The following is a 20,300-nucleotide window of genomic DNA, read 5'->3' on the forward strand; positions in this document are numbered from 1 at the left end:
CCTCCCTGGCTCTGGCTCTGGCTCTGGCTCTCTCACAGAATGAGTGAATAGTCCCTTGTGTGACCAAAAGCTATGAGTTTGGCATGGCAGCGGAACATGTGAAAATGAGGTATCATCTCGTGAAAGGAAGTGATCTTGACACAGTCAGGAGGAGAGAACACAGTCCATGTGTTTCATTAAGCCACAGCCAACATACACACATCAGGCATGTCTGTACACGCCTGCCGGCCGGGCGCTTTTGAGAGAGAGAGAGAGAGAGAGAGAGAGAGAGAGAGAGAGAGAGAGAGAGAGAGAGACAAATGGTTTAGTCTCAGATGTGCGGTGGGATGTGTGAAGCCATAGAGGAGGATATAATGACTGAGAGGGAGAGAGACAGAGAGAGAGAGAGAGAGAGAAAGAGAAGGAGCCTGTTTAGGTGCAGCAACATCAGATGTGGGTCATTCCATCTCTCGTACACTACGGTTGTATGCATGTGTCTCGCACGCACACACACACACACACACACACACACACACACACATATATACACACATCTCTGTTACAGTATGGCTGTACGTCTGAGTACCCGTTAAAGTCTTTGGTGCCTTCCCTTCACAGTACTGCTGCTCATAACACAACAGAAATACATTATTCAAAAATATGTTAGATATACGCACAGCAAATACTACATTTCAGAATGACTGATAATGGTTGACTGACATTGTATTACATCAGATAGCGCGTTGGATTCCGCCTGCACTGATCTGTCTCATATCTCGCAAAGGATAATGGGATACTCCGAGTCGATATTCACGTAATAATAAGGAATTCCCCTCGACCATTCCCACAAATTGGGGACAACAAACATTCTTTCCCATTGACCCCCAGGGTAAACGAGCCAACATTGTCGTTGATTTTTAGTTATACAGAAATAACAAAACATGCCGAAAATCTGCTGTGTTGTTCAATGTACAATGTAAACATTCCCGACCTACGGTTCGCAATGCTCCCACGTAGGGAAATAGAGCCTGCTAGAAGAGCCCTGTGGCTTCAGGCTTTTTGGAGAGTGGAAAATTGTGGGGAACCGGTGTCCAAGTAGGCTACATATACAGTGGGGAAAAAAAAGTATTTAGTCAGCCACCAATTGTGCAAGTTCTCCCACTTAAAAAGATGAGAGAGGCCTGTAATTTTCATCATAGGTACACGTCAACTATGACAGACAAATTGAGATTTTTTTTCTCCAGAAAATCACATTGTAGGATTTTTTATGAATTTATTTGCAAATTATAGTGGAAAATAAGTATTTGGTCACCTTCAAACAAGCAAGATTTCTGGCTCTCACAGACCTGTAACTTCTTCTTTAAGAGGCTCCTCCGTCCTCCACTCGTTACCTGTATTAATGGCACCTGTTTGAACTTGTTATCAGTATAAAAGACACCTGTCCACAACCTCAAACAGTCACACTCCAAACACCACTATGGCCAAGACCAAAGAGCTGTCAAAGGACACCAGAAACAAAATTGTAGACATGCACCAGGCTGGGAAGACTGAATCTGCAATAGGTAAGCAGCTTGGTTTGAAGAAATCAACTGTGGGAGCAATTATTAGGAAATGGAAGACATACAAGACCACTGATAATCTCCCTCGATCTGGGGCTCCACGCAAGATCTCACCCGTGGGGTCAAAATGATCACAAGAACGGTGAGCAAAAATCCCAGAACCACACGGGGGACCTAGTGAATGACCTGCAGAGAGCTGGGACCAAAGTAACAAAGCCTACCATCAGTAACACACTACGCCGCCAGGGACTCAAATCCTGCAGTGCAAGACGTGTCCCCCTGCTTAAGCCAGTAAATGTCCAGGCCCGTCTGAAGTTTGCTAGAGTGCATTTGGATGATCCAGAAGAGGATTGGGAGAATGTCATATGGTCAGATGAAACCAAAATAGAACTTTTTTGGTAAAAACTCAACTCGTCGTGTTTGGAGGACAAAGAATGCTGAGTTGCATCCAAAGAACACCATACATACTGTGAAGCATGGGGGTGGAAACATCATGCTTTGGGGCTGTTTTTCTGCAAAGGGACCAGGACGACTGATCCGTGTAAAGGAAAGAATGAATGGGGCCATGTATCGTGAGATTTTGAGTGAAAACCTCCTTCCATCAGCAAGGGCATTGAAGATGAAACGTGGCTGGGTCTTTCAGCATGACAATGATCCCAAACACAACGAAGGAGTGGCTTCGTAAGAAGCATTTCAAGGTCCTTTAGTGGCCTAGCCAGTCTCCAGATCTCAACCCCATAGAAAATCTTTGGAGGGAGTTGAAAGTCTGTGTTGCCCAGCGACAGCCGCAAAACATCACTGCTCTAGAGGAGATCTGCATGGAGGAATGGGCCAAAATACCAGCAACAGTGTGTGAAAACCTTGTGAAGACTTACAGAAAACGTTTGACCTGTGTCATTGCCAACAAAGGGTATATAACAAAGTATTGAGAAACTTTTGTTATTGACCAAATACTTATTTTCCACCATAATTTGCAAATAAATTCATTAAACATCCTACAATGTGATTTTCTGGATTTTTTTTCTAATTTTGTCTGTCACAGTTGACGTGTACCTATGATGAAAATTACAGGCCTCTCTCATCTTTTTAAGTGGGAGAACTTGCACAATTGGTGGCTGACTAAATACTTTTTTCCCCCACTGTATATAGAGCTCTGTAGCTCCGTGTGTGTGAAAACATTTAATCACAGGTAAGACAATGAACTTGTTTAGTGTAGTCCGTTTGTAACGCCACTCACTACTTGTAGCTGTATAGTCCGTTTATTTGAGTTGTTGGTCCTGGCTAGCTTAATGTTCCGATTGGTAGCTAGCTAGCTAGCAAGCACTCACTCACGTGGCTGCTAGCACCGTCGTGAAAAGGGGCATGAGGGAAGCCCTACAATATTACGTTAATCTAAGTAGTGAGAACGCTCGGGAGCAGGCAATGTTGAAAAGTAATCATTAGACGTTGTACTTTTATTAAATGTAGTTTTGTAATTGACTAAAACAAGTCAAAAGTTTTTGCTGTGAGCCAGTGGGGTAACCTAGTTAGTTTTGCCCACAGGCGGGCCCGGCCGTGACGTTCTATCTTTAAAGTGGAACTTTAAAGTGGACAGCATTTTAGCAACATGAAATCGTATTAAAATCTGTGCATAAACACCCAAGAAAAATATACCACCTTTTAAAAAAAACATTTTCTGACAAGCGAGGACTTAGATGTGGTCATTTTCACGTTTTCATAAACTCATAGAATGTTTGGGAATTATGTATAGTAAGGCATTTGTGAAAATTCTATAGCAATATAGAGTGAGAAAGCGGCCGTCCGTTTGGACAATTAATAGACACTGCAGTAAATAAAACATAATAAAAACATATGTCTTGTCCAGGACCGGAGTCTACGCAGACCAGTGCGCCATAGCCAATCAGAGCTACAGTAGGCCTATATGCAAATATGCTATTTGCCACACAGGCCTGACATCATTCACTTTCAACTGGACTGTGTGTTTACAGGCAGTAGCAACAGCTCGACTTTAGATCATTACAACTCATTCACCAAAAGCCACAAAGTACACCTGAATGGTATTCTGTAAATATGTAAACACCATGGGAGTCCTCTTACATTTGGGAACTTTACAGTCTATTGATCAAACAACCATGAAAAGGTAAGCTCTCTCTCCCTCAGTTATACACATCAACAATAACAAGATCAACTATAATGCTAGCCAGAGCGAGATGAGCTAAAATAATAATATAATAAGCCATTTAGCAGACGCTTTTATCCAAAGCGACTTACAGTCAAGCGTGCATACATTTTTTGTGTATGGGTGGTCCCGGGGATCGAACCCACTACCTTGGCGTTACAAGCGCCGCGCTCTACCAGCTGAGCTACAGAGGACCAAAATCTAACGAGGGAACATTAGATAAACCCTCTCAAATGTTTTCAGCTAGTTAGCCGTCAAATTTGCACTGATAAAGATGGGGAATAGTAGCCTTGTGGCAGGTTTTGTAATTTTGGTTATTTATTGTCAAGCTTTAAAAACCGAAGCCAGACTGTAACATTTTAGTAGCCTAGCTAGGACTGTGGCAAGTGTCTGTACACGTTCCCTCCGCTGCGCGCTGTAAACGGGACACACGAAAGCAATGCAAATTGAAATTGAATTCTCCGATGCTAGCGCATCAGGCTGTAATTTCATAAAGTAAATGACTCAACTGTTGACTCATTTATACTGGCTTGTGTGTCCTATTCGGCCCACCAGGCCTTGTGTTTGACACGCTAGCCTATTAGCCACGTTATGACTGACTTGCGATCGTTGCCCTTGCTAGTCTGATTGTATTGACATTCCCAGCCTTAGTTACAGTCGTCCGTTTTTGTTCAGAATATTAAGTCATTGAAACTGAAACTCGAATGGGTGGAGGCAGCAAACAATGTACCAGGCCAGCTGTGATTTACAACCTGATAGTCCATTTTTTTGCGCTATCAAGAAATGTATTGGGGAATTATATGAATCATGCATTGAACTGCATCCATCTATTCTGCCAACAATGCCTGTAATTTTTTGTCAAATAGAGCCTATTTTTAAAACCTCTTATGAAGTTGGTTTTGAAGCATAAACTGGGAATGTGATGTTTTTGACTGATATTATGTCTGTTTGTTTCATATCTGCAAAGCAGTTAAAACAGTTTCAGTTCCACTTTAATACCGACTGGGACTATAGATAAAAAGTAGTCTGGTTACAATGTGATGTCTAACGTTCAAAAATATTACCTTGGTGACATCGTCTGCTGAACTCCATTTCTGCCTCAAAACTGTCTGAATTAATCTAAGCTAATGTCATTTTTTGGTGAGGAATGTCTTAGTCGCCCCATTTTACATCTAGCTAAGGATTATTGTGCTTCAATGAGCAGTATTTCTGAAGTTTGACTATAGGCACGAAAGCTAGCATAAGTTGTCCAATATTAACGACATTAAAACAACAGTTAGCTACACAGCTGATCAAGTCCCTGGACTGGCGGGGCAACGTCCTTGACGCGTCCTTGCACAGAATTTGTGGCTGCTAGCACCTTCATGAAAAGGGGCATGAGGGAAGCCCTACAAGATTACGTTAATCTAAGTAGTGAGAACGCTCGGGAGCAGGCAATGTTGAAAAGTAATCATTAGACATTGTACTTTTATTAAATGTAGTTTTGTAATTGACTAAAAGTAGTCAATAATTCACTAGTAGCCACCGTTTATTTTATTTTCTCACAATTGCAAAGTATTAAATCACTGTCACAACGTTTGTAATAATTTAGCTAGTTATTCTGCCTATTTCATGGAGAGTCATACGAGAGTGCAGTGGTCAAATTTTTTTTGGGAACTATGTTTACATTTTTTGAATGGCAGATGCTCAATATTCAAATTTGAATATGAGTTCCACGTCCTACAAGGGAGATGGGTTGAGGGACGAGCGTCGCGGAGGAGGGACGCCATCTGACGTGAGCCAATGGGTTAACTTATTGTGGTTAATCTTGTTCAGTTGGTCCAGTAAATCATTTATTTCATGACGGGGTGTTATCAAAGCAGCCCTAGTGCTACAAGGGCTTCAGAGGGAAGGATGTCTTGCTGCAGGCTCAGACTTCAGGAGGAGAAACTCTGATCTTCATTTAGTCATTTAGCAGACTTGCTTGTACGGAGCGAATTACAATAAGTGCATTCAAGACTTGTATTTATTATTGCTAAATACTGCACAATTTAAACACTTGCTCTCCAATCCCCCCCGTCCCAAACATGTGTAAATATTGTGAAGGAAAACAAGTTAACAGTTAAGCGTTAGTCATTTTTCCCATTGCTAAAGTAGTTATTCTGAATGCAGACAAGAGAAGATATCCTGCAATACTGTTTTATGCCTCTGTAGACAGACTCTAAGGTCAGCAGCAGTAGACATTCAGACCATCTGAACGTCAGTCCTCTCTCCTCTCTCAAAGAGGGAACAGCTCCCAACTCCCCATAGAGTCAGTCCTCTCTCCTCTCTCAAAGAGGGAACAGCTCCCAACTCTCCATAGAGTCAGTCCTCTCTCCTCTCTCAAAGAGGGAACAGCTCCCAACTCCCCATAGAGTCAGTCCTCTCTCCTCTCTCAAAGAGGGAACAGCTCCCAACTCCCCATAGAGTCAGTCCTCTCTCCTCTCTCAGAGAGGGAACAGCTCCCAACTCCCCATAGAGTCAGTCCTCTCTCCTCTCTCAAAGAGGGAACAGCTCCCAACTCCCCATAGAGTCAGTCCTCTCTCCTCTCTCAAAGAGGGAACAGCTCCCAACTCCCCATAGAGTCAGTCCTCTCTCCTCTCTCAGAGAGGGAACAGCTCCCAACTCCCCATAGAGTCAGTCCTCTCTCTCTCTCAAAGAGGGAACAGCTCCCAACTCCCCATAGAGTCAGTCCTCTCTCCTCTCTCGAGGGAACAGCTCCCAACTCCCCATAGAGTCAGTCCTCTCTCCTCTCTCAAAGAGGGAACAGCTCCCAACTCCCCATAGAGTCAGTCCTCTGTCCTCTCTCAAAGAGGGAACAGCTCCCAACTCCCCATAGAGTCAGTCCTCTCTCCTCTCTCAGAGAGGGAACAGCTCCCAACTCCCCATAGAGTCAGTCCTCTCTCCTCTCTCAAAGAGGGAACAGCTCCCAACTCCCCATAGAGTCAGTCCTCTCTCCTCTCTGAGGGAACAGCTCCCAACTCCCCATAGAGTCAGTCCTCTCTCCTCTCTCAAAGAGGGAACAGCTCCCAACTCCCCATAGAGTCAGTCCTCTCTTCTCTCAAAGAGGGAACAGCTCCCAACTCCCCATAGAGTCAGTCCTCTCTCCTCTCTCAGAGAGGGAACAGCTCCCAACTCCCCATAGAGTCAGTCCTCTCTCCTCTCTCAAAGAGGGAACAGCTCCCAACTCCCCCATAGAGTCAGTCCTCTCTCCTCTCTCAGAGGGAACAGCTCCCAACTCCCCATAGAGTCAGTCCTCTCTCCTCTCTGAGGGAACAGCTCCCAACTCCCCATAGAGTCAGTCCTCTCTGAGGGAACAGCTCCCAACTCCCCATAGAGTCAGTCCTCTCTCCTCTCTCTGAGGGAACAGCTCCCAACTCCCCATAGAGTCAGTCCTCTCTCCTCTCTCAAAGAGGGAACAGCTCCCAACTCCCCATAGAGTCAGTCCTCTCTCCTCTCTCTGAGGGAACAGCTCCCAACTCCCCATAGAGTCAGTCCTCTCTCCTCTCAAAGAGGGAACAGCTCCCAACTCCCCATAGAGTCAGTCCTCTCTCCTCTCTCAAAGAGGGAACAGCTCCCAACTCCCCATAGAGTCAGTCCTCTCTCCTCTCTCAAAGAGGGAACAGCTCCCAACTCCCCATAGAGTCAGTCCTCTCTCCTCTCTCAGAGAGGGAACAGCTCCCAACTCCCCATAGAGTCAGTCCTCTCTCCTCTCTCAAAGAGGGAACAGCTCCCAACTCCCCATAGAGTCAGTCCTCTCTCCTCTCTCAGAGAGGGAACAGCTCCCAACTCCCCATAGAGTCAGTCCTCTCTCCTCTCTCAAAGAGGGAACAGCTCCCAACTCCCCATAGAGTCAGTCCTCTCTCCTCTCTCAGAGAGGGAACAGCTCCCAACTCCCCATAGAGTCAGTCCTCTCTCCTCTCTCTGAGGGAACAGCTCCCAACTCCCCATAGAGTCAGTCCTCTCTCCTCTCTCAGAGAGGGAACAGCTCCCAACTCCCCATAGAGTCAGTCCTCTCTCCTCTCTCAAAGAGGGAACAGCTCCCAACTCCCCCATAGAGTCAGTCCTCTGTCCTCTCTGAGGGAACAGCTCCCAACTCCCCATAGAGTCAGTCCTCTCTCCTCTCTCAGAGAGGGAACAGCTCCCAACTCCCCATAGAGTCAGTCCTCTCTCCTCTCTCAAAGAGGGAACAGCTCCCAACTCCCCATAGAGTCAGTCCTCTCTCCTCTCTGAGGGAACAGCTCCCAACTCCCCATAGAGTCAGTCCTCTCTCCTCTCTCAAAGAGGGAACAGCTCCCAACTCCCCATAGAGTCAGTCCTCTCTCCTCTCTCAAAGAGGGAACAGCTCCCAACTCCCCATAGAGTCAGTCCTCTCTCCTCTCTCAGAGAGGGAACAGCTCCCAACTCCCCATAGAGTCAGTCCTCTCTTCTCTCTCAAAGAGGGAACAGCTCCCAACTCCCCCATAGAGTCAGTCCTCTCTCCTCTCTCAGAGGGAACAGCTCCCAACTCCCCCATAGAGTCAGTCCTCTCTCCTCTCTGAGGGAACAGCTCCCAACTCCCCATAGAGTCAGTCTCTCCTCTCGAGGGAACAGCTCCCAACTCCCCATAGAGTCAGTCCTCTCTCCTCTCTCAGAGGGAACAGCTCCCAACTCCCCATAGAGTCAGTCCTCTCTCCTCTCTCAAAGGGGGAACAGCTCCCAACTCCCCATAGAGTCAGTCCTCTCTCCTCTCTCTGAGGGAACAGCTCCCAACTCCCCATAGAGTCAGTCCTCTCTCTTGAGGGAACAGCTCCCAACTCCCCATAGAGTCAGTCCTCTCTCCTCTCTCAAAGGGGGAACAGCTCCCAACTCCCCATAGAGTCAGTCCTCTCTCCTCTCTCAGAGGGAACAGCTCCCAACTCCCCATAGAGTCAGTCCTCTCTCCTCTCTGAGAGGGAACAGCTCCCAACTCCCCATAGAGTCAGTCCTCTCTCCTCTCTCAAGAGGGAACAGCTCCCAACTCCCCATAGAGTCAGTCCTCTCTCCTCTCTCAAAGAGGGAACAGCTCCCAACTCCCCATAGAGTCAGTCCTCTCTCCTCTCTGAGGGAACAGCTCCCAACTCCCCATAGAGTCAGTCCTCTCTCCTCTCTCAGAGAGGGAACAGCTCCCAACTCCCCATAGATTCAGTCCTCTCTCCTCTCTCAAAGGGGGAACAGCTCCCAACTCCCCATAGAGTCAGTCCTCTCTCCTCTCTCAGAGAGGGAACAGCTCCCAACTCCCCATAGAGTCAGTCCTCTCTCCTCTCTCAAAGGGGGGAACAGCTCCCAACTCCCCCATAGAGTCAGTCCTCTCTCTTCTCAGAGGGAACAGCTCCCAACTCCCCCATAGAGTCAGTCCTCTCTCCTCTCTCAGAGAGGGAACAGCTCCCAACTCCCCATAGAGTCAGTCCTCTCTCCTCTCTCAAAGGGGGAACAGCTCCCAACTCCCCATAGAGTCAGTCCTCTCTGAGGGAACAGCTCCCAACTCCCCATAGAGTCAGTCCTCTCTCCTCTCTCAAAGAAGGAACAGCTCCTAACTCCCCATAGAGTCAGTCCTCTCCCTCCTCTTTCACGCCCCCACTCCCCTACATAAAGTCAGTCCTCTCTCAAAGAGGGCATGACATCCCCCAGTAACGGTTACGTTATCTTGGTACCCTGCCATGTGCCCAGAGGGGCAAGATTGTTCATCTCTCTGTTCATCTCTCTGTTCATCTCTCTGTTCATCTCTCTGTTCATCTCTCTGTTCATCTCTCTGTTCATCTCTCTGTTCATCTCTCTGTTCATCCCTCTGTTCATCCCTCTGTTCATCTCTCTGTTCATCTCTCTGTTCATCCCTCTGTTCATCCCTCTGTTCATCTCTCTGTTCATCCCTCTGTTCATCTCCCTGTTCATCTCTCTGTTCATCTCTCTGTTCATCTCTCTGTGCATCTCTCTGTTCATCTCTCTGTTTATCCCTCTGTTCATCTCTCTGTTCATCTCTCTGTTCATCTCTCTGTTTATCCCTCTGTTCATCTCCCTGTTCATCCCTCTGTTTATCCCTCTGTTCATCTCTCTGTTCATCTCTCTGTTCATCTCCCTGTTCATCCCTCTGTTTATCTCCCTGTTTATCTCCCTGTTTATCTCCCTGTTTATCTCTCTGTTTATCCCAGGCATCCAGCACATGACAGTAAGAACCAGAGCCCTGTACAGCAGCATACAGTTTCTCAGCTACAGTATCAACATTCCCATGTATTTATATTGATGGATTTCCTCTGGATATATTTGTTCTTAATGTCTTGCCTCCCTGCCACATACAGTGAGGGAAAAAAGTATTTGATCCCCTGCTGATTTTGTACGTTTGCCCACTGACAAAGACATGATCAGTCTATAATTTTAATGGTAGGTTTATTTGAACAGTGAGAGACAGAATAACAACAAAACATCCAGAAAAACGCATGTCAAAAATGTTATAAATTGATTTGCATTTTAATGAGGGAAATAAGTATTTGACCCCTCTGCAAAACATGACTTAGTACTTGGTGGCAAAACCCTTGTTGGCAATCACAGAGGTCAGACGTTTCTTGTAGTTTGCCACCAGGTTTGCACACATCTCAGGAGGGATTTTGTTCCACTCCTCTTTGCAGATCTTCTCCAAGTCATTAAGGTTTCGAGGCTGATGTTTGGCAACTCGAACCTTCAGCTCCCTCCACAGATTTTCTATGGGATTAAGGTCTAGAGACTGGCTAGGCCACTCCAGGACCTTAATGTGCTTCTTCTTGAGCCACTCCTTTGTTGCCTTGGCCGTGTGTTTTGGGTCATTGTCATGCTGGAATACCCATCCACAACCCATTTTCAATGCCCTGGCTGAGGGAAGGAGGTTCTCACCCAAGATTGGACGGTACATGGCCCCGTCAATCGTCCCTTTGATGTGGTGAAGTTGTCCTGTCCCCTTAGCAGAAAAACACCCCCAAAGCATAATGTTTCCACCTCCATGTTTGACGGTGGGGATGGTGTTCTTGGCAGCATTCCTCCTCCTCCAAACACGGCGAGTTGAGTTGATGCCAAAGAGCTCGATTTTGGTCTCATCTGACCACAACACTTTCACCCAGTTCTCCTCTGAATCATTCAGATGTTCATTGGCAAACTTCAGATGGCCCTGTATATGTGCTTTCTTGAGCAGGGGGACCTTGCGGGCGCTGCAGGATTTCAGTCCTTCACGGCGTAGTGTGTTACCAATTGTTTTCTTGGTGACTATGGTCCCAGCTGCCTTGGGATCATTGACAAGATCCTCCCGTGTAGTTCTGGGCTGATTCCTCACCATTCTCATGATCATTGCAACTCCACGAGGTGAGATCTTGCATGGAGCCCCCGGCCGAGGGAGATTGACAGGTCTTTTGTGTTTCTTCCATTTGCGAATAATCGCACCAACTGTTGTCACCTTCTCACCAAGCTGCTTGACGATGGTCTTGTAGCCCATTCCAGCCTTGTGTAGGTCTATAGTCTTGTCCCTGACATCCTTGGAGAGCTCTTTGGTCTTGGCCATGGTGGAGAGTTTGGAATCTGATTGATTGATTGCTTCTATGGACAGGTGTCTTTTATACAGGTAACAAGCTGAGATTAGGAGCACTCCCTTTAAGAGTGTGCTCCTAATCTCAGCTCGTTACCTGTATAAAAGACACCTGGGAGCCAGAAATCTTTCTGATTGAGAGGGTTTCAAATACTTATTTCCCTCATTAAAATGCAAATCAATTTATCACATTTTTGACATGCGTTTTTCTGGATTTTTGTTGTTGTTATTCTGTCTCTCAATGTTCAAATAAACCTACCATTCAAATTATAGACTGATCATTTCTTTGTCAGTGGGCAAACGTACAAAATCAGCAGGGGATCAAATACTTTTTTTCCCTCACTGTAGCCTTCGTAGATGCACAGTTTACAATGGAGCCCATCCAGAGGGTTTAGGCCTATATGGCCGAGGCTCACAGTGAATGGAAACTGACCAGACTCAGACTCACAGTGGTGGTTGTTTAGGGAGGAAAATGAGAATTGTGGATTCATCCCAAATGGCACCGTATTTCCTTTTTATAGTGCACTACATTTGACCAGGACACATCTGTCTCTTGAGTTATAAGTTAGTGCACTATATAAGAAACAGGGTGCCATTTGGGACACAACTGTTGTCAGTGTAATGGATGCAGATGGCGGTGGTGAACGGTGAGAGAGAGGGAGGAACAGTATTAACACCACGACAGCTGTGTCCTACAGATGTACCAGGATAGCTCTAGCCCACTATTGTTCTAGGTGCCGATGAATGATGGATAACACGGGTGCTGTTTCTCATGTGTTGGGTAATTAACACCAATGACGTGTGATGGAATGACATGTGTTAGTGAGACACAGAGTGCTGCTGGGATGGATGACTGCGCTGACTGGGAACTGGGAAGAGAAGACCAAGCTATTTCTGTTACCATCGGGTTAAATACAGAGTGAGCCAGCTAGCAACAGCAGCGCCGGAGAGCGCATGCGTCCCAAACAGCGCCCTATTCCCCCTTATGGGCACTGTTCAAAAGTAGTGCACTAAAAATAGGGAATAGTGTTCCATTTAGGATCCGGTCTGGGATCACATCAACTAACTGATGGGGTGTGTTAGGATGGTGGTGGGTTACCTCATCCAAGTCGACAGGGACAGATTACAGACAGGGACAGAGTCCATTCCTACTATCATGTGACATTGAATTCTTCACGTGTCCAACTACAGTACGTCTGGGCAGATTAGTCTGTGTCTGTTCACAACTGTACATGATTAAACGAAATGCGTCAGTCACTTTCAAGTACTTGAGCGTTGGATTGGAGGGTGAATGGGCAGACGGTCCCACTGTTGTTTAATTCTGATTTTATATCGATTGTCATAGAAGCTTTTAAAATGGTCAATAATTTTGCGTTCTTGTTTCTAATGAACACATTTGTGTCTTTATCTTCAAAGAATTATAACTGGTTTGCCGTGTATTTGTTTTGTGAGGGCTGCGAGATGTTTACCAGGTTTGTTTGCCAGTAGTAGTATGCTTTATTTGAGTTCAACCTGTAGTTTTTGGCTCTCTTCAAAAGTAAAAGATCATATTTCTGCTTAAGTTCAGAAATGTAATTTCATTTTTTACCTTGTAAATATTTTTTATGGGCTCTTTCTAAAATAGTGATTTATTTTTATTTAATTTTAATTTCGAACTCAGATTTAACTTTTGCCGAGTATGAGGTTATCATTCCCCTAATGCACGCCTTAGAAGCATCCCAAATTATATCGGGGGTCAGCTTTTCTCTGCCCTCTATGTCTACATTTGTAATGGTAAATGTTTTTATTTTTTCATTTACGTATTCAATACATATCGGGTCTTGAAGATGCACTCTGTTCATTCTCCATATTCTGTCAGTAAGTGTATTTTCTGTTGGTGTAATTCAGCATAATACCGGAGAATGATCCGATATCACTATGTCACAGATTTTCTAACCCAGCAAATTGTTGAGAGCATTTTTGGAAATAAAAATGTAGTCAATTCTTGAATTGCTTTTCTTACTTTGAGAAAAATTGAGTAGTATTTTCTATTATCTAATATCGCTTGAATTCTTTCCAAAAACACCAGATTTGCCCCTGGTGGGATATACAATGAAATCAATGTGTATTTTTCACCATGTAAGGTACAATTCAACATTAGAAAACGGCCTTCTGGGTCCATGTGCTGGGATCTAAGGGAAAAGGGTGTATTCTTATTTATCAGGATACCTACACCTCTGCTGTTACTACACTAGGTGGCAGCATAGTCTCTTCAAACCAGCTCCTCTTTAAATATTACATTTCTCTTTATTTTTATTTTTATGTAACTCTTGCAGGAAAACCACATCTGCTGACAATCTCTTTAAGTGTTCAAGAACCTTTATGTTTTTTTCCCACATCATGGAGCTCGTGGACATTCCATGTAATAAGGTGGATTTTGTTTGGTACGAAATCAAAGTTAACCTTGTCCGTTCTGTCTATCATTGAAGAACCAGATGAAACATTTTAGCAGACATGTCATATGAGGGCATTCCATAGAATGGGAGAGACATAGTATGAATACATATATAGAGTGAGAGCACTTTATTACACTTTTTATCCAAAGAAACTTACTGTACACTGAGTGTATAACTTTTTCAGTGTGTGGTGATCCCTGCGGGAATTGAACCCACAACCTTGATGTTACATTTACATTTTAGGTCATTTAGCAGATGCTCTTATCCAGAGCGACTTACATGAGCAATTAGGGTTAAGTGCGTTGCTCAAGGGCACATCGACAGATTTTTCACCTAGTCGGCTCGGGGATTCGAACCAGCGACCTTTCGGTCACTGGCACAACGCTCCTAACCACTAAGCTACCTGCCGCCCCGGCAACATGAGCTCACATTGCGCAACATTTCTATAGGCTATGCAATTGCGTGAGAAAAACAGAGCGATGGCCTCTGTTAAAAAGAGGAGGATCCCATCAGCTTTCTATAGGCTAGGCCTACTATATGTTGACAGCGCCACACTCTTCTCTTACCAACTGAGCCACAATGACAGGACCACCTGATGAATTAAGCAGTGAAAAGATCAGTGGTTGTGGTTGTTTGGAAGCTCCACCAGGTGAGTTCCATTAGACTCTGTAGGCCAGGCTGTCCCCCCCATCTGCGCCTCCTCTCCCAGCCTCCCAGATGGTTGGCTGCTGTAGCGGTCCAGAGCGGTGTAGAGTGGTGGAGCTAGACGTCCTCCCCAGACAGCCCCGGTTCAGTTTCCGCCCACCGGCCAGCTGGCTGGTAAAAGAAAAGACCACAGAGGAAGTATTCATACATTTCACTGCCTGGCATTTCCTGGTTTTTAAAGTGATGGATCCCTCAGTCCTCTCTCATAGGCTACACACCTCCTCCAGTGTGTTATTGTGACGTGTCCAACTTGAGTTTGTTTTTCCTCACAGGAAGTTATGTATGAGAAGATGCTTAGGAGTCTTTATGAGAGGGGTTACATTTAGCTGTGTGTGTGTGGTGTGTGTGTTTGTGTGTAGGTTACATTTAGCTGTGTGTGTGTGTGTGTGTGTAGGTTACATTTAGCTGTGTGTGTGTAGGTTAAATTTGGCTGCAAAACAGTTGTTCTCACTTCTTGTGCATATTTAGTTGTGTAGCATTTTGTCTGGGATCTGGAAATACATATCTCTCCCTGCCAAAATGCAGATGTTTTTTTTTCTTCCTTTTTACCAGTATAATGATGGGCTACTGTATTTTCTAAAGGAAAGGGTGTGGGTTCCCCAGAGAATGTTGGACATGAGCACTAAGACTCTGAAGCATCACATCCAACTAAGTTTACTGTGTCACACATTTCAAAAGGAATCCAGAACTGTTAATGACATTTTCCAAACCAAAATGTCATCACCCATTTATAAATGTGAGAGTAAATGTTAACTTCTCTCCGTCATGGGATGTACATTTTCTCTCTTGCGTCATCAAACCACTGGAGAACTGAAATGGTTAATTATAGTCTGGAGAAAGAAAGAGAAGAGAAGGAGAGGAGAGGAGAGGGGGAGAGGAGAGAGAGGAGAGGAAGGGGAGGGAGGGAGGAGAGGAGAGGAGTGCTCTACAATCATGCAGAAATGACTGTGCCAGATGGCATGGCTCTGGAGTCAAAACTAATACAGTGAGGGAAAAAAGTATTTGATCCCCTGCTGATTTTGTACGTTTGCCCACTCACAAAGAAATGATCAGTCTGTAATTTTAATGGTAGGTTTATTTGAACAGTGAGAGACAGAATAAAAACAAAAAAATCCAGAAAAACGCATGTCAAAAATGTGATAAATTGATTTGCATTTTAATGAGGGAAATAAGTATTTGACCCCCTCTCAATCAGAAAGATTTCTGGCTCCCAGGTGTCTTTTATACAGGTAACGAGCTGAGATTAGGAGCACAGGGGAGTGCTCCTAATCTCAGCTTGTTACCTGTATAAAAGACACCTGTCCACAGAAGCAATCAATCAATCAGATTCCAAAATCTCCACCATGGCCAAGACCAAAGAGCTCTCCAAGGATGTCAGGGACAAGATTGTAGACCTACACAAGGCTGGAATGGGCTACAAGACCATCGCCAAGCAGCTTGGTGAGAAGGTGACAACAGTTGGTGCGATAATTCGCAAATGGAAGAAACACAAAAGAACTGTCAATCTCCCTCGGCCTGGGGCTCCATGCAAGATCTCACCTCGTGGAGTTGCAATGATCATGAGAACGGTGAGGAATCAGCCCAGAACTACACGGGAGGATCTTGTCAATGATCTCAAGGCAGCTGGGACCATAGTCACCAAGAAAACAATTGGTAACACACTACGCCGTGAAGGACTGAAATCCTGCAGCGCCCGCAAGGTCCCCCCTGCTCAAGAAAGCACATATACAGGCCCGTCTGAAGTTTGCCAATGAACATCTGAATGATTCAGAGGAGAACTGGGTGAAAGTGTTGTGGTCAGATGAGACCAAAATTGAGCTCTTTGGCATCAACTGAACTCGCCGTGTTTGGAGGAGGAGGAATGCTGCCTATACCCCAAGAACACCATCCCCACCGTCAAACATGGAGGTGGGAAACATTATGCTTTGGGGGTGTTTTTCTGCTAAGGGGACAGGACAACTTTACCGCATCAAAGGGACGATGGACAGGGCCATGTACCGTCAAATCTTGGGTGAGAACCTCCTTCCCTCAGCCAGGGCATTGAAAATGGGTTATGGATGGGTATTCCAGCATGACAATGACCCAAATCACACGGCCAAGGCAACAAAGGAGTGGCTCAAGAAGAAGCACATTAAGGTCCTGGAGTGGCCTAGCCAGTCTCCAGACCTTAATCCCATAGAACATCTGTGGAGCATTTGTTATTCTGTCTCTCACTGTTCAAAACCTTAATAAAAATTGGACTGATCATGATCTGCAAAGAGGAGTGGGACAAAATCCTCCTGAGAGGTGCAAATCTGGTGGCTCACTATAAGAAACATCTGACCTCTGGATCTGCCAACAAGGGTTTTGACAAACTACCAAGTCATAAAGTTTTGCAGAGGGCCAAATATTTAGCATTAGAAAATGCAAATAGATTTCGTATCCTTTGTACATTACATTATTCTGCATCTATTTGTTGTTATTCTGTCTCTCACTGCTCAAGTACACACACAATTAAAATGATAGACTGATCATGTCTTTGTCAGTGAGCTATTATTGTTCAAACTAAAGCCGTATGAATAGAGATGCTAGACTGAACGACCGGATATCATTTGCTTTTTTTCAATAGTTCTGAAAGTAACATTGTTGAACGTTGAAATAATTCTCTCAATTATTTCGACCTGCGTAATTTCCCCCCATTGATTCCCCAATACACTGTAGGCTAATTTCCAATTGATAATTATAAGCTCCACTACAATTACAGCTTGAAAGAAGAGGAGAGTCAAGGATGGATATGGAAGAGAAGGGAAATCATTTTGACAAGAGCTTTTTAAGGCGAATTCAAATAATTGTTAGTGGAACATACACTACATGAGCAAAAGTATGTGGACACCTGCTCGTCGAAACATCTCATTCCCAAATCATGAGAATTAATATGGAGTTGGTCCCCCCTTTGCTGCTATAACAGCCTCCACTCTTCTGGGAAGGCTTTCCACTAGATGTTGGATCATTACTACGGGGACTTGCTTCCATTCAGCCACAAGAGTATTAGTGAGGTTGGGCACTGATGTTGGGCGATTAGGCCTGGCTCACAGTCGGTGTTCCAATTCATCCCAAAGGTATTCGATGGAGTTGAGGTCAGGGCTCTGTGCAGGCCATTCAAGTTCTTCCGCACCGATCTCGACAAACCATTTCCGTATGGACCTCGCTTTGTGCACGGGGGCATTGTCATGCTGAAACAGGAAAGGGCCTTCTCCAAACTGTTGCCACAAAGTTGGAAGCACAGAATCGTCTAGAATGTCATTGTATGCTGTAGCGTTAAGATTTCCCTCCACTGGCCGAACCATGAAAACCATTATTCCTCCTCCACCAAACTTTACAGTTGGCACTATGCATTGGGGCAGGTAGAATTCTCCTGGCATCCGCCAAACCCAGATTTGTCCGTCGGACTGCCAGATGGTGAAGCGTGATTCATCACTCCAGAGAATGCGTTTCCACTGCTCCAGAGTCCAATAGCCGCGAGCTTTACACCACTCCAGCCGACGCTTGGCATTGCGCATGGTGATCTTAGGCTTGTGTGCGGCTGCTCGGCCATGGAAACCCATTTCATGAAGCTCCTGACGAACAATTATTGTGCTGATGTTGCTTCCAGAGGCAGTTTGGAACTCGGTAGTGAGCTTTGCAACCGCACTTACAGTTGACCAGGGCAGCACTAGCAGGGCAGAAATGTGGAAAGGTGCCACGTTGAAAGTCACTGAGCTCTTCAGTAAGGCCATTCTACCACCAATGTTCAGCTATGTGTCCACATGGTGTACTTTAGGTGGATTCCCACTCCCAGAGATACTATATTGGGGTATGGTATACATCCTGGTATTATACTGGGGTATAGTATACATCCTGGTATTATACTGGGGTATAGTATACATCCTGGTATTATACTGGGGTATAGTATACATCCTGGTATTATACTGGGGTATAGTATACATCCTGGTATTATACTGGGGTATAGTATACATCCTGGTATTATACTGGGGTATAGTATACATCCTGGTATTATACTGGGGTAAAGTATACATCCTGGTATTATACTGGGGTATAGTATACATCCTGGTATTATACTGGGGTATAGTATACATCCTGGTATTATACTGGGGTATAGTATACATCCTGGTATTATACTGGGGTATAGTATACATCCTGGTATTATACTGGGGTATAGTATACATCCTGGTATTATACTGGGGTATAGTATACATCCTGGTATTATACTGGGGTATAGTATACATCCTGGTATTATACTGGGGTATAGTATACATCCTGGTATTATACTGGGGTATAGTATACATCCTGGTATTATACTGGGGTATAGTATACATCCTGGTATTATACTGGGGTATGGTATACATCCTGGTATTATACTGGGGTATAGTATACATCCTGGTATTATACTGGGGTATAGTATACATCCTGGTATTATACTGGGGTATAGTATACATCCTGGTATTATACTGGGGTATAGTATACATCCTGGTATTATACTGGGGTATAGTATACATCCTGGTATTATACTGGGGTATAGTATACATCCTGGTATTATACTGGGGTATAGTATACATCCTGGTATTATACTGGGGTATAGTATACATCCTGGTATTATACTGGGGTATAGTATACATCCTGGTATTATACTGGGGTATAGTATACATCCTGGTATTATACTGGGGTATAGTATACATCCTGGTATTATACTGGGGTATAGTATACATCCTGGTATTATACTGGGGTATGGTATACATCCTGGTATTATACTGGGGTATGGTATACATCCTGGTATTATACTGGGGTATAGTATACATCCTGGTATTATACTGGGGTATAGTATACATCCTGGTGTTATACTGGGGTATAGTATACATCCTGGTATTATACTGGGGTATAGTATACATCCTGGTATTATACTGGGGTATAGTATACATCCTGGTATTATACTGGGGTATAGTATACATCCTGGTATTATACTGGGGTATAGTATACATCCTGGTATTATACTGGGGTATAGTATACATCCTGGTATTATACTGGGGTATAGTATACATCCTGGTTTATACTGGTATAGTATACATCCTGGTATTATACTGGGGTATAGTATACATCCTGGTATTATACTGGGGTATGGTATACATCCTGGTATTATACTGGGGTATGGTATACATCCTGGTATTATACTGGGGTATAGTATACATCCTGGTATTATACTGGGGTATGGTATACATCCTGGTATTATACTGGGGAAGTTGTGTTTCCATACCTAGGGCTGACACTAAGGGCTTGTGAAGAGCCAATCAACAACCTCTGAACACTGAGTGTAGTAATATAGAGGCCTGTGTACTAATGTGGAGGCCTGTGTACTAATGTGGAGGCCTGTGTAGTAATGTGGAGGCCTGTGTACTAATGTGGAGGCCTGTGTACTAATGTGAAGGCCTGTGTACTAATGTGGAGGCCTGTGTACTAATGTGGAGGCCTGTGTACTAATGTGGAGGCCTGTGTAGTAATGTGGAGGCCTGTGTACTAATGTGGAGGCCTGTGTACTAATGTGAAGGCCTGTGTACTAATGTGGAGGCCTGTGTACTAATGTGGAGGCCTGTGTACTTATGTGGAGGCCTGTGTACTAATGTGGAGGCCTGTGTACTAATGTGGAGGCCTGTGTACTAATGTGGAGGCCTGTGTACTAATGTGGAGGCCTGTGTACTAATGTGGAGGCCTGTGTACTAATGTGGAGGCCTGTGTACTAATGTGGAGGCCTGTGTACTAATGTGGAGGCCTGTGTACTAATGTGGAGGCCTGTGTACTAATGTGGAGGCCTGTGTACTAATGTGGAGGCC

The 20,300-nt window shown here is 44.8% G+C and overlaps 1 protein-coding gene across 1 annotated transcript in view; it reads left to right on the plus strand.

Moving 5' to 3' along the window:
* The window catches only part of LOC123482378 (A disintegrin and metalloproteinase with thrombospondin motifs 14), a 43,651-nt gene that overhangs the window by 12,752 nt on the left and 10,599 nt on the right, over positions 1–20,300 (plus strand). The window lies entirely within an intron of this gene.

This window comes from Coregonus clupeaformis, chromosome 31 (assembly GCF_020615455.1).
Source record: "Coregonus clupeaformis isolate EN_2021a chromosome 31, ASM2061545v1, whole genome shotgun sequence".
In the NCBI taxonomy this organism is placed as follows: domain Eukaryota; kingdom Metazoa; phylum Chordata; class Actinopteri; order Salmoniformes; family Salmonidae; genus Coregonus; species Coregonus clupeaformis.